This window comes from Symphalangus syndactylus, chromosome 6, assembly GCF_028878055.3.
Source record: "Symphalangus syndactylus isolate Jambi chromosome 6, NHGRI_mSymSyn1-v2.1_pri, whole genome shotgun sequence".
Taxonomy (NCBI): Eukaryota; Metazoa; Chordata; class Mammalia; order Primates; family Hylobatidae; genus Symphalangus; species Symphalangus syndactylus.
The window spans coordinates 128,051,565-128,067,478 of record NC_072428.2 but is presented as its reverse complement, the minus strand read 5'-3'; the positions used below and the strand labels follow the sequence as shown (position 1 = coordinate 128,067,478).

The window sequence follows — 15,914 nt, the reverse complement described above, 5'->3', positions numbered from 1 at the left end:
CTCCATTGTCCATATCCTCTTATTTTTCTGAATTTGGGGCCTAAATTTGGGGAATGCAAAATGAAGAGTTTTCAGAGAAGAGATATAAAACATAAGACAGTCTCTGGAGGCAGGTAATAGTTACCCAAATGTTTGTTCTCTCCAGGCAATATTTGAAAACACACCATAACAAGAAACAATAATTAGTAGAAACTTTTAATTCTTTTAAGCTGTGAGGTTTTTTTTGTTTTGTTTTGTTAAAATAATTTAAAAGCATGTCCAAAGGAATGAGGGCTAATAGAATATTATAGTGCTAAAAAAGGTACATCTGTGACCAAAAAAACTGAGTAATTTTACAGAAAAACACAAATTATAATTTTTTCCTTTTGGTTCACTATTCACGTAACAAATTGTAGTAAATAATTTACTAATATTGCTCTATGTGTAAGAATTTAGACATAGAGAGATACATAAATATACAAATAGATGATAAACATAAAGGTCTTAACTTTAGTCTTAATATATAATTTTATAAATATATTAAATAAAATAATGCTTATGATATTGAATTTACCATTTTAATCTTCTACAACAATTTCCTGAATAGAGAAATCATTTTTTATATCATCTATGTATTTATATATTTTACATATTTTTGTATCTATTATACCATTTACATTAATTGCCATATTTAACAAAAATAATTCTATTGCCTTCAGATAGAAAAGAAAATTAAAGAACATGAAGCCAAGAATTGTCTTATCTTTTTTTTCCAGTGAATACACATGTTAGATTATTAACTCAAATATAAAGTGGCAAAAATAAATATATGACATTATTCTAAAAGCATTTACACAAACTTTTAATTTAGCCATTTTAAGAAGTAATGGCAAATTAAAACTATGTTTAGTGATTAAATTTCTGTATCTTTTTCTTACTAATATACTTTTTGGGCATTCAATGATAACTTATTAATGAGCTAAATTTAACTTTTATCTAAGGTATCAAAGCTAATTAAGGATCTGGAAATTACAATTTTAGCCAGCACATTAAGCCTTTATGATTTGTAGCAGTATAAAAATTTCACAATATTAAACCCTTTAAAAAGACATCTGCTATTACCATTTCAATTAATTGAATACAATTTTATATTTTTGTCAACTTATATTTACTTGACCAACGAAAGGAACTTCAAAAATTTTAATCCTGAGAAACTTCAGTCTTGCGCAAACTAAAATATTGTGCTAACGAAATTCTCATATGACAAAACTTGGGGAAAGACAGTGTTATCTCCCAATCAATATTATTTGTCTCTAAACCAATATTAACTCTAATTTGTTGGAGTTAATATTGACTCAGTCTGAGATTTACCTTTTTAACCAAGAATATTACATAAACCTTTAAAATATAATTTATAAACATCTGCATTAATAACTGAAGTTGAAAGACTCTTTAAATTATGCCAAAAGTTCTGTATAGTCAACTTGTTAAATCTCGTAACCCTAAGCAATGACATTAGCTTAAATCACAATTAAATCTCTCATTATTTCCTTTAAACTCCGAGCTTTTAGCAAGATGAAATTGTAAAAGACAACACATTTTACAAGTTTAATGTTTTTGCTTTTCCTTTTAGTTAGGATAGGACTGTTAATTTTCCCATAACGTCTTTGTTTAAAATATTGACAGGTCTCTTTGTTGAAAAAAATTATTAAATTTCCCTTAAAAATTCATTAATTTGTAAATCCTTCTCATGATTAAGCTAATTATTTTTTTCACCAAGTTTTTGTATCTTCTGATCTTATCAAAATATAATTGCTAGTGGTCATGAACAGGTCTGAATTCTTCAATATACCTTTTCCTGTCCATTCTGGGGTTTGAGAAGTCTTCTATTGATATTCATATATGGCATAGGGATATGAATATGATCAAGGTTTAAAATGCACACACCGGTCAAAATCTGGAGAGAAAAAGGAAAGATACAAACAAGAACGAGGGGAATAGGATTCAGATGGAGACACACGTGAACCTGCTTTAAGTTCTCAAACTTTTCAGTGGACTTAAAGGGTGTTTTAGAGAGGTAGTTTTAAAGGGCAAATTGCACTTGGAAGCCTCCTCATCTTAATTAAAGAAAGCAGACCAGTTGGCGCTGGGAGCAAAAAAGAAGAAAAAAAGAAAGCAGACCATTGGACAGTTAAAATTGTGTTTTGCTTTCCTAAAGGGCATCTCAAATGAACAATCTTATTTATACCAAAGATTTCTAAAAGTGGCCACTATAATCCCGGGTTGTCTTTGTAAATTGTGCCAGTTGGAAGAATAGGTGCGTGAACATCATGCTGTATACTATAAATAATACCATTTTTATTTGTCACTTAAAATCGATAAATAAAGATCCATTTTACCCTTGCCCTAAAAAAAAGAAAGAAAAGAAAAAGAAGGAATGATAGTTGTATGAATTGACTCTGAAGCAAGACAGCATTAAGAAAGGTAGGTAGTTGGCCTAGAGGAGGCAGAATTTTAGAGTCAGGAGACTTCTGAGACTGATTAGAGTGGTGCTCGTGAAACTACATGTCTCCCAAACCTGGCCAAAGACAAGTCATCACCAGTGAAGCCTCTGGGGAAATGAAACAAAATAAAGACATTTTCAGAGATACAAAGACAAGATTGAGGAAACAATCCTTGAAGAGTTTTGGAAAAGAGATCTGAGGCAAAGTTTATGTAAAGGGCACTGGTCTAATGAGACCCTTGGAACTCTTCAGCCACCTGGAAGATGGACTCACTGGGCCTATGCTCATCCTCTCTCCATAGACTGTTCTTGTTACAGAAAAATGAGACTCAAGATACTGGATAATCACCCAGAAAAACAGAAGCGAGTTTTAGAAGACTGGACATCTTTATATCAAAGAACAATAAACTTATGACCAGACAACCCAAAACTTTCTGGAGATATTATTTCTAGGAACACAAGAAAAATCTTACATTGAATGGCTTCAATCAAATAATCTGAGTTCAGACTCAGATTCAACTCAACACACACATTGCAGTGTCAGGCGGGTGGTGGGGGGGTACTAGCAGATAAAGACAAAAAGGATCTCAGATAATGCATGTACATTCTTACTGGGTTAAAGATCTGTTTATAGCAGAGAGAGTCTCAGGTTTATCTTGATAAGGTCTTCCACATCTATTAATACTCACACACCATCAAAGACTACCATGAATACATCTTGTAGTTAAGGTTACGTTTGTTGAGCTTGGTGCAGCCAGGGAGACCGTACTCTGAGGAAATAGGGAGTGTCTTGGCAAGAGGGAGTGAAAAGATGCTCCTTGTAAAATTTAGTCTTTACGTTAATGTTATTTTTATTTTATATTTTTTAAAAATTTAAGACAGGGTCTCACTCTGTCACCCAGGCTGGAGTGGTCACTGCAGCCTTGACTTCTCTGGGTTCCAGTGATCCTCCCACCTCAGCCTCCCAAGTAGCCGGTACTACAGGCACATGCCGCTATGCCTGGCTAATATTTGAGGTCTTTTTTGTAGAGATGAGATCACACTACGTTGCCCGGGCTAGTCTCAAACTCCTGGGCTCAAGTGATCTTCCTGCCTCGGCTTCCCAAAGTGCTGGATTACAGGCATGAGCCACCAGGCCTGGCCTAAGGTTATTTTTGAGAGAGTTCAAGAATCAGAGGTTTGATCAGGATTGAGCACTGTCAGAAAGTAGGGACAATCCAATGATTTAGTATCATAATTTTTATCGATGAAACAAGAGGAATGGAAAGGGGTTAAAACTGTCAGTGGAGATGCAGCAGCAACTCATTTATACCAGGTGTGGGGTATGTTTTGTTTGTGTGTGTGTGTGTGTGTGTGTGTGTAGTTGCATAGTGCCTTAGTTTCTTTTTTTCTTTTTTCCAATTGAATTAGTCTCTTTTTATTTTCTTGGCAATCTCTTCCAGAGTTACTACTTTTGTTTTAGGCGATAAAATGGATAAGGCTCCATTTCCAATGCTGTCACTGCTATGAGCATGGTCTTTCTCTTTACTGCAACTAGGAATTAAAACTTTTGATTCTTGTTTTTTAGACCAGGCCATGGTGGCTCATGCCTGTAATCCCAACACTTTGGGAAGCCAAAGCAGGAGGATCACTTGAGTCTAAGAGTTCAAGACCAGCCTTGGCAACATAGGGAGACCCCTGTCTCTACAATAAATAAAAAAAGATTCTTGTTTTTTATATTCTAGCCCCAGAAGTAGTTTCCACTGTAGAAGTTATCTGATGACAGTATTATGCTTTCTTGTAGTGGCCTACAGCCAGGTGTCTTCAGGAAGAAGCAGCTACAGGATGGATTTAGTTTAAATATTAACGTGTTAAACTAAGAGGTATTCTCTCAAATGAGTTTAAATGCATTCTATTTTTAGACAACCTACATAACGTGTAATTTCCTTAAAAACAATACCTGTACTTCAAATACATGAAAATAAATGAAAAGCTCAAGATGACTTCAGTTCCGTTTGTCTTAAGTCCTGGTGTTGTGTGGATGACAAGCACCAACCAATTATGATGACAGGTGATAGATCCAAAATAATTGCCAAATTAGTTAACATTTTTCCATCTCTAAACCATCCCTAAAGAAAATCATATATAGGGGTCATACCACCCTCAGGGTAATCCAGTAGAGCAACCATGTCATCTGGAATCATGTGTCACCAATAAAGAACTGGTAGTTTTTGAAATTAGCAAGGATATGTTTGATTTGTTCTGCAGCCCCTGCCATAAAAGTTTTACTTTATCTGGCCTCTGTTCAAGTTTGCCTTTGATTAATTTCATGTACTTTTTTTTTTTTTTTTTGTCTTGAGATGGAATCTCACTTTGTCACCCAGGCTGGAGTGCAGTGGAACCATCTCAGCTCACTGTAACCTCTGCCTCCCAGGTTCAAGCGATTCTCCTGCCTCAGCCTCCCAAGTAGCTGGGACTACAGGCCCCACCACCACATCTGGCTAATTTTTGTATTTTTAGTAGAGATGGGGTTTCACCATATTGGCCAGGCTGGTCTTGAACTCTTGACCTTGTGATCCACCCACCTCAGCCTCCCAAAGTGCTGGGATTACAGGCATGAGCCACTGTGCCCAGCCTATAGTTTCTTTCTTTCTTTTTTTTTTTTTTTTAGAGATAGGGTCTCGCCGTGTCACCCAGGCTAGAGTGCAGTGGTGCAATCATAGCCCACTACAGCCTTGGACTCCTGGGCTCAAGTGATCCTCCTGCCTCAGCCTGTTGAGTAGCTGGGACCACAGGTGCACACCACCATGCTGGATAAAATTTTAAAGGGTCTTGCTTTGTTGCCCAGGGTGGTCTTGAACTCCTGGGCTTGAGCAATCCTCCTGCCTCAGTCTCCCAAATTGCTAGGATTATAGGAACAAGCTGCTGTGTCTGACCCAGGATTATTTAATTCTTTAGTATCCTTTACTAGTTGATAAAAATCTTCTTTTTGAATTTACGTGTAAACTTGTAGATTTTGTCTGGTAGCAAAGATAACCCCAAAATTATATTGTATTACCCTATGGGGCAATAATCAGTTTTATATCCAACCCAGCAATTTTTTCTCTAAATTTTTGAGAGGCCATTCCTGATGGATTACTTAAACCCTTGTTACTAGAATCCTCTTGGAACTAGCTTTACCCTCTCTTCTTTTCTCTCCTTATTAATAAGTTAAATAGACCTTTGGCATCTTTTCATATTATATATATACTTTTGGAGACAGGGTCTTGCTCTGTTGCCCAGGCTGGTGTGCAGTGGCACAAGCATGGCTCGCTGCAGCCTTGACCTTCTGGGCTCAAGTGATCGTCCCACCTCAACCTTCTGAGTAGCAGAGACTATAGGTGTGCACCACTATATCTGGCTAATTTTTGTTTTTGTTTTTTTTTTCCTGGTAGAGTTGAGGTTTTATCATGTTGCCCAGGTCTCAAATTCCTGGGCTGAAGAGATCCTCCTGCCTTGACTTCCCAAAGTACTTGGATTGAAGGTGTGAGCCACTGGGCCTGGCCTCTTTGACCATTCATATTTTCAATCCTTTGAAAATTATAGTTTGACAGAGGAGGGGTGCCAAGGCGTAAGTTCCCCTTGGTCCTCCGAAGGTTTGCTGAAAAAAATCACTGGCAATATGCATATTCATAGGAGAAAAGGCACACAAATTTATTTAATGCACATACATGGGCAGAATCAGAGTGATTACCCATCCCCCAATGGGGTGCAGAAGCTTATACACCATCCTGGCAAAACAAATTATGGGAGGGCAGAGAAGAGGAATTCTGTTGATAAAATTACTAGGGAGAATGAATGGATCGGGGAGCAGAGATTAACTTGTACATTATCTTGTGAAAGTGTCTGTTCAGGTGGGGTTACTCTATTGGTTTTATGCAGAGAAGAGGAAAAAGTGGTGGGTCTGGATGTCAGACAGATGAAGGCCTTGGGAGAGACGGCAGGGGCCGTAGTGGGTAGGGGGGCAGGTCAGAGAAATCTTGAGGCCTCTCCAGTTCAGCATGTCAAAGAACCATATCTTGGGTTACTGGTTTGTGAGCCCCAACAACAGGATAATTGTGGAGAGTAGCCTTGTCCTTAAATAAGGTACCAAACTTTCAGGGTGAGGATGAATTCATTGTCAGCAATGCAGCCCAGGTGATGACTCATTATGTAACTCAGGTCTCTGAACATTGGAAGGACTCCCTTAGCCACTTTGCTTAAGATTTTATAAGAGATCTCTAGAAACACCATGATTATGGTGGCAGAAGAGTTTCTGAATTTCCCCAAATGTCTTTATATAAGAGAGAGGGGAACGAGGAGGGCAGAAGAAAAAAGATGGCAGACATCTTCAACACAACTGGGAACAAAGAAACCTTCATGAAACCCTAAACACCAACAGGTAGGGCTAAATGGCCTCAGAAAAAGCAGGATCCTATAGAACTCACTTACATTTAAATCTATGTAAATCTATGCAGAAGTAGTGGATGGAAGGGACAGAGGAATTCTGATCTCCAGAGAAACCTGGAACACAGACATTCCCCCCAAACTTACTTTCCTTCCTTCCTTCCTTCCTTCCTTCCTTCCTTCCTTCCTTCCTTCCTCCCTCCCTCCCTCCCTCCCTCCCTCCCTTCCTTCCTTCCTTCCTTCCTTCCTTCTTCTCTTTTGAGACAGAGTCCAGCTCTGTTGACCACGCTGGAGTGTAGTGGCGCAATCTTCGCTCACTGCAACCTCCACCTCCTGGGTTCGAGTGATTCTCCTGATTCAGCCTCCCAAGTAGCTGGGATTACAGGTACATGCCATGATGCGCAGATAATTTTTGTGTTGTTGTTGTTTTATATATATATATATATATATATATATATATATATATATAGAGAGAGAGAGAGAGAGAGAGAGAGAGAGAGAGAGAGAGAGATGGGATTTGGCCATCCTGGCCAGGCTGGTCTCGAACTCCTGGCCTCATGTGATTTGCCTGCCTCTGTGAGCTGGGATTACATGTGTGTGCCATTGTACCTGCCCCTACCCCCCACCCCAAACTCTTGAGTCATCAAAGAGAAGAAATATGTCTGAGTGGAATCCTCGGACAGCAGATGTGAATGAAAGTATCAGTGAGCAAAATCAACGTGCAAAAATCACAAGCATTCCTATACACCAATAACAGACAAACAGAGAGCCAAATCATGAGTGAACGCCCATTCACAATTGCTACAAAGAGAATAAAATACCTAGGAACCCAACTTACAAGGGATGTGAAGGACCTCTTCAAGGAGAAGTACAAACCACTGCTCAACAAAATAAAAGAGGACACAAACAAATGGAAGAATATTCTGTGCTCATGGATAGGAAGAATCAATATCGTGAAAATGGCCATACTGCCCATGGTAATTTATAGATTCAATGCCATCCCCATCAAGCTACCAATGACTTTCTTCACAGAATTGGAAAAAACTACTTTAAACTTCATATGGAACCAAAAAAGAGCCCACATTGCCAAGTCAATCCTAAGCCAAAAGAACAAAGCTGGAGGCATCACGCTACCTGACTTCAAACTATACTACAAGGCTACAGTAACCAAAACAGCATGGTACTGGTACAAAAACAGAGAGATAGACCTTTGGAACAGAATAGAGCCCTCAGAAATAATACTACACATCTACAACCATCTGATCTTTGACAAACCTGACAAAAACAAGAAATGGGGAAAGGATTCCCTATTTAATAAATGGTGCTGGGAACACTGGCTAGCCATATGTAGAAACCTGAAACTGGATCCCTTCCTTATACCTTATACAAAAATTAATTCAAGATGGATTAAAGACCTAAATGTTAGACCTAAAACCATAAAAACCCTAGAAGAAAACCTAGGCAATACCATTCAGGACATAAGTTTGGGCAAGGACTTCATGACTGAAACACCAAAAGCAATGGCAACAAAAGCCAAAATAGACAAATGGGATCTAATTAAAGAGATTCTGCACAGCAAAAGAAACTGCCATCAGAGTGAACAGGCAACCTACAGAATGGGAGAAAATTTTTACAGTCTACCCATCTGACAAAGGGCTAATATCTAGAATCTACAAAGAACTTAAACAAATTTACAAGAAAAAAACAACCCCATCAAAACGTGGGTGAAGGATATGAACAGACATTTCTCAAAAGAAGACATTTATGCAGCCAACAGACACATGAAAAAATGCTCATCATCACTGGCCATCAGAGAAATGCAAATCAAAACCACAATGAGATACCATCTCACACCAGTTAGAATGGTGATCATTAAAAAGTCAGGAAACAACAGGTGCTGGAGAGGATGTGGAGAAATAGGAACACTTTTACACTGTTGGTGGGACTGTAAACGAGTTCAACCGTTGTGGAAGACAGTGTGGTGATTCCTCAGAGATCTAGAACTAGAAATACCATTTGACCCAGCCATCCCATTACTGGGTATATACCCAAAGGATTATAAATCATGCTGCTATAAAGACACATGCACACGTATGTTTATTGCAGCACTATTCACAATAGCAAAGACTTGGAACCAACCCAAATGTCCATCAGTGATAGACTGGATTAAGAAAATGTGGCACATATACACCATGGAATACTATGCAGCCATAAAAAGGATGAGTTCATGTCCTTTGTAGGGAGATGGATGAAGCTGGAAACCATCATTCTGAGCAAACTATCACAAGGACAGAAAACCAAACACCGCGTGTTCTCACTCATAGGTGGGAATTGAACAATGAGAACACTTGGACACAGGGCTAGGAACATCACACACCGGGGCCTGTCATGGGGTGGGTGGCGGGGGGAGGGATAGCATTAGGAGATACCTAATGTAAATGACAAGTTAATGGGTGCAGCACACCAACATGGCACATGTATACATATGTAACAAACCTGCATGTTGTGCACATGTACCCTAGAACTTAAAGTATAATTAAAAAAAAATCAGCAAATAATAACAGGCAATTTATAGAAAGTAACTGCAAATGGCTCCTTAAACCTATTTAAACATGACCAAGTTCACTCATAAGAGAAAAGCAAATTAAACTAAATGGGTTACTGTTTTTCTACCTCTCAGCTAACAAGAACACATTGTACTAGTGGAATTGTGAATTGGCAGAACTTTCTAGGGAGTACAGTTTGGCAATATGTAACCAAAATTTAAAGTGCATATACCCTTTGATCTAATGACTCTAATTTCAGAAACCTATCCTATAAAAATATTCACGTTCGAAATGACACAATTGCATGGTTATTTATTGAGACTTTGCTTACAATCCCAAACTATGGAAAATAATTTAAATGTCTATCAATAGGTGAAATAAATTAATGTGCAGCCTGCAAGATACCATGCATCTCTAGAAAAAAAAGAGGCAGCTTTTCATGTATAGATATGGAAGGATCTCCAACATATGTCAAGTATGAAAAAGTAGAATAAGCATAGAATACATGCTCACTTTGTTGCCCAGGCTGCCTTGCTCCTTCAACAAATGATCACAAGATCATTTGACTATATATTGTGCGTCTATTTTGGGGCTGTGCATTTTGTTTCATTGAATTATTGAACTATTTGCCTGTTATTTTCACCAATATCACATTGTCACTGTAGTGATTACCCATAGACTTTTTTTTTTTTTTTTTTGAGACAGAGTCTCACTCTGTTGCCCAGGCTGCAGTGTGGTGGTGCAATCTCAGCTCACTGCAACCTCCACCTCCCAGGTTCAAGTGATTCTCATGCCTCAGCCTCATAAGTAGCTGGGATTACGAGCATGTGCCACCACACCCACCTAATTTTTGTATTTTTTTAGTAGAGACGGGGTTTCACCATGTTGGCCAGGCTGGTCTCGAACTCCTAACCTCAAATAATACCATTTTTTTTAAAAAAGATCTATATGGAGTTCTTTGCATAGACTATCTTTAGAAAAAATACAGAGGAAACTGGTAGTAGTGGTTGCCTTTGAGAACGGTAACTTTCACAAATATAATTAATATTGAAATATGAGCTTATGAATTCAATTTAGAGAAAAATGAGTATACATAGAAAAATCTGAAAGAATATAAACAACATTACAGGGATTTTTCACTTTTAAGTTATATATTTCTGTAATGTTTAATAGTAGATAGATGGTAATTTTAAAAAAATATGATGGAGATAAAAGAGAGCAAAAGTTGGCCGGGTGCAGTGGCTCACACCTGTAATCCCAGCACTTTGGGAGGCTGAAGCAGGTGGATCACCTGAGGTCAGGAGTTCAAGACCAGCCTGGACAACATGGTGAAACCCTGTCTCTACTAAAAATACAAAAATTAGCCAGATGTGGAGGCAGGCACCTGTAATCCCAGCTACTCAGGAGGCTGAGGCAGGAGAATCCCTTGAATCCAGGAGGCGAAGGTTGCAGTGAGCACAACTGCACTCCAACCTGGGTGACAGAGCAAGACTCCATCTCGAAAAAACAAAAACAAAAACAAAAACAAAAGTTAGCATGAGCTTTCATTCAGAGATATGGGTAATAGAACTTACTATGACAGCTACTAAAACTATCAAATCATCTAACAAATGTAATCTGGCTTCATGTGTGACATTATTCTATGCAAATGGTACTCTCTGATGTACTCTGTTTTACCTTATAGGAATTCAAAAGCACGTGGCCATACATAAGTTCCATTAAAGTGGATAAAAGTTTATTTCACCTGATGCTGCTATTATCTAAATCTTTGGCACAACAAAAATGCAATGAGGTCCTAATGAGTTATTTCAGCTATCGTTTTGATTACATTTATTAACAGGTGTTTTACGAAATTTAAAAATATCCTTTCTGTTTAAGAAAAGTTGTCCAACTTCTTTCTCTGTCTATCAAAACACAAAAGTGGCTCCTAAGGACGCTAGAGGAAGACCATGACACTCTGAGTAATGGTAGCTGTTTTCTTAAGCACAGGACAGCCACCCAGTTTCCCTGTAAATAAATGCCAGGCATTTCTTGATTTTGAGTTGGGTCTGTTGTTTTGCATCCTCAAGTTAACATCAGTCCACAGATCAAGACATAAATCCTATATAGTGGCCTGTCTTTGTATTTTCCAGAATCCAGTTGGGTTTGGTGCCAGCCCAGAAGGTTTTGTGTATTTGAAGTCATTTCTCATATGAAAGACCAGGGTTCCGAGGCAATATTGGGATTGGAGTGAGGGCTTTGAGGGCTCATCAAGTGTGCTGGCAATACCCGGAACAGATATTTCTTGGCATGGATCCATCTATGTTATCCAATACAATAGCCACTGGCCATGAAATGTGGCAAGACAAATTGAGATGTGCTGCAAGAATAAAATACAGACTGGATTTTGAAGATTGGGGGAATAAAAGGTAAAATATCTCACTAACAATGTTTTATATTGACTACATGTTGAAAATAATTTTGTGATGTATTGGGTTAAACAAAATATATTAATAAAATTAATTTCATCTGTTTCAAAAAAAAAAAAGAAAGTATCAGTGAGTTGGAAGGAGGATCCAATATGTAGGTGAGCACTAAAAGTCCATGAGTACTCTCTAAGAGGCTGTAGGAGATCAGCAAGTCCTGAGGCAGCCTCATTCAAGGAACTCGGAAATATCCAGGAAAAACTCATTTAAATTGCACAGAAACATATTTTATGGAAAAGGCTGCCTAGAGCACAACAGAAAATAAGGGAGTACTTAGGAGCAGAAAGGGAGAGTGAGAGAGAAAAATGTTTCAACTGCTGGTGGAATGAGTCCAGAGGAAGCAGATCTCAAAATTGTGGAAATGGCTTTATGGGGAGCCCACATTTTTGGATTCTTGGTGGTAACAACAGAGGAGGAGCCTCCAGCATCGGAGTTAAGGCAGCTATTCTGGCTTATTTCCATCCCTTGCAGAAATACTAAATACAAAAATACTTCTCTGATTAACAATACAGGAAGACACATCTCATTTAAAGATGAACAACAGAAAAGAATTACATTCAAGTCCCATATAAATATGCTGAAAGGAAAACAAGGCAAGATGAAAAGGAAGTGAATCACATACAACATATGGAAAAGTCTCATTAGAAAAAAATTTAGAAAATTAGCACAGAGCCAAGCACGGTGGCTCACGCCTGTAATCTCAGCACTTTTGAGAGGTGACCCAGGGGTTCGAGACCAGCCTGGGCAACATGGTGAAACTTGGTCTCTACAAAAGATACAGAAATTAGCCAGGTGTGGTGATGGGCACCTGTAGTTCCAGCTATTTGGGAGGCTGAGGTGGGAGAATTGCTTGAGCCCAGTAGGTCGAGGTTGCAGTGAGCTGTGATTGTGCCACTGCCCTCATCCTAGGCAACAGAGTGAGAAACTGTCTCTAAGTAAATAAATGAATAAATGAACTAAAAGATTGTGTTTCAAATTTTGTGTCTTTTAAAACTTGTGTTTGATTATTTGTAGTTTTTCTCTGTGAACCACCTGCTCACCAAAATGTATTGAGAGGTGAAGCCAGCTGGACTTCCTGGGTCGAGTGGGGACTTGGAGAACTTTTCTGTCTAGCTAGAGGGTTGTAAATGCACCAATCAGCACTCTGTAAAAATGCACCAATCAGCACTCTGTGTCTAGCTAGAGGATTGTAAATGAACCAATCAGCAGTCTGTAAAAACACACCAATCAGTGCTCTGTGTCTAGCTGAAGGATTGTAAATGCACCAATCAGTACTCTGTAAAAATGCACCAATCAGCACTCTGTGTCTAGCTAAAGGATTGTAAACACACCAATCAGTACTCTATAAAAAACTCACCAGTCAGCACTCTGTGTCTAGCTAAAGGCTTGTAAATGCACCAATCAGCACTCTGTAAAATGGACCAATCGGCACTCTGTAAAATGGACCAATCAGCAGGACATGGGCAAGGCCAAATAAGGGAATAAAAGCTGGCCACCCGAGCCAGCAGCAGCAATCCACTCGGGTCCCCTTCCACGCTGTGGAAGCTTTGTTCTTTTGCTCCTCACAATAAATCTCGCTGCTGCTTACTCTTTGGGTCTGCACTACCTTTATGAGCTGTAACACTCACCATGAGGGTCTGTGGCTTCATTCCTGAAGTCAGCAAGACCATGAACCCACTGGAAGGAAGAAACTCTGGACACATCTGAACATCTGAAGGAACAAACTCTGGACACACCATCTTTAAGAACTGTAACACTCACCGCGAGGGTCCGCGGCTTCATTCTTGAAGTCAGCGAGACCAAGAACCTACCAGAAGGAACCAATTCCAGACGCAGTATGTCCACACAACGATTTGTACACTGATGTTTGTAACAGATTTCTTTGTGAGTCCCAAACTGGAAGCAACACAAAAGTCCATCAACAGGTCAATGGAGAAACAAACCGTGGCATATACAAACAAGCAAATGCTACCAGGGAGTAAGAAGGAGTATAAACTACTTGTATGTGCAACAACATGGAGGAATCTCAAAATCATTAGGCTGAGTGAGAAAGACAGGCACAAAACATACATAAATTGAAATTCCATTTATTTATTTATTTAAAGTCGAGGTCTCACTTTGTTGCCCAGGCTGCCTTGCTCCTTCAACAAAGATCACTATATTTGTGGGTCTATTTTTGGGTTATGCATTTTGTTTTATTGAACTATTTGCCTGTGATTTTCACCAATATCACATTGTCACTGTACTGATTACCTATGGACTTTTTTTTTTTTTTTTTTTGAGACAGACTCTCACTCTATTGCCCTGGCTGCAGTGCGGTGGTGCAATCTCAGCTCACTGCAACCTCCACCTCCCAGGTTCAAGTGATTCTCATGCCTCAGCCTCACAAGTAGCTGGGATTACGAGCATGTGCCACCACACCCACCTAATTTTTGTATTTTTTTAGTAGAGATGGGGTTTCACCATGTTGGCCAGGCTGATCTCAGACTCCTGACCTCAAGTGATCCACCCACCTCAGCTTCCCAAAGTGCTGGGAGTACAGGCGTGAGCCACCAAGCCCAGCCTCCATGCACTTTTGATATGTAGCAATCTCTTCAGTTTTGGCTTACCAAAGGATTGCTACAATCCTTACGAAAGAGGATTGAATTAACCCTCTGCCTTTGATTTTTCTAAGGTACAGTTAGTTTAGAGATCAGACAAAAATTGTTAGATTTTATATCATATATCACATGAATTAGTGATTTTAGTAGGTATGTACTGGTATCTCAATGTTTTAATTTGAAATTCTTTAATGATATATGATATTGAGCATCTTTTCATATGCTTATTTACCATCTGTGTATCTTTTTTGGTGAGGTGTCTGTTCAGATCTTTTGCCCATTTTAAAATTGGGTTGTTTTCTTATTGTTTAGTTTAAGAGTTCTGCATATATTTTAGATACCAGTCCTTTATCAGATATGTTTTGCAAATATTTTATGCCAGTTTGTGTTTTTTCAGTCTCTTAACAGTATCTTTCTTGAAGCAGAAGTTTTAAATTTTACTGAAGTTCTACTTATTAATTTTTTCATTTCATGGGCCATGCTTTTGGTGTTGTATCAAAAAATTCACTGCCAAACCCAAGGTCACCTAGATTTTCTCTTATTTTATAATCTAGAAGTTTTATAATTTTGTGTTTTACATTTACAGTTCTATGATCCATTTTGAGTTAATTTTTATGAAAGGTGTAAAGTCCATGTGCAGATCCAGTTTTGTTTTGTTTTGTTTGTTTTGTTTTAAGAGATAAGGTTTCACCCTGTTACCCAGGCTAGAGTTCAGTGGCATGAACATAGTTCGCTGCAGCTTCCAACTCCTGGGCTCAAGTGATCCTTCCATCTCAGGCTCTTGAGTAACTAGGGCTATAGTACTTTTTGTTTGTTTGTTTTTGGATTAGTACTTTTGGTTTGTTTGTTTGTTTTTGGATGTCTGGTTGTTCTAGCACCAATAATCGAAAAGACTGTCTTTTCCCCATTGAAATGCCTTTGCTCCCTTATCAAAGATCAGTTGACTATATTTATATAGATCTGTTCCTGGTCTGTTGATTCTGTTCTACTGATCTATTTGTTTTTTCACCAATACCACACTGTCTTCTTTACAATAGCTTTATAGTAAATCCTGAAGTTAGATAATGTCAGTTGGCTATTCTAGGTCTTCAGCTTTTTATATAAACTTTAGGATTAGTTTGTCAATTTTCACAAAATGTGTTGAGATTTTGATTGAGATTGTGTTGAATGTATAAAGTTGGGAAGAACTTACATCTTGACATTATTGAGTTCCTATTCATGTGCATGGAATATATCTCCATTTATTTAAATCTCCTTCAATTTTTCTTTATCGAGTTTAGGAAATTTTGAAACTGACCCAATTGTCCCACAGAACTGATGTTCATGCTTTCTTTTGAATAAATGCAGAAACTGTACCTCTCAGTTTTGAAACTTGAGAAAGTTACATTTGTCTTATCTGAGCTCCCTTCTCAGGAAA

At 38.4% G+C, this 15,914-nt stretch overlaps 1 protein-coding gene across 2 annotated transcripts in view; it reads right to left on the bottom strand.

The window, feature by feature from the left end:
- AKR1D1 (aldo-keto reductase family 1 member D1) overlaps nt 1-15,914 on the bottom strand; it is a 117,735-nt gene that overhangs the window by 51,969 nt on the left and 49,852 nt on the right. Inside the window, exons 1-2 of one of the 2 annotated variants that reach the window (XM_063642308.1) lie at nt 13,659-13,755; nt 1,832-1,936 (exon numbers count right to left, since the gene is read on the bottom strand). The exons of the other annotated variant lie outside the window; for it this stretch is intronic. The gene's annotated coding sequence lies outside the window, so the exon portion shown is untranslated. Of the gene's footprint in view, nt 1-1,831; nt 1,937-13,658; nt 13,756-15,914 lie in introns of those variants that run through there. 2 annotated transcript variants of the gene reach the window in all.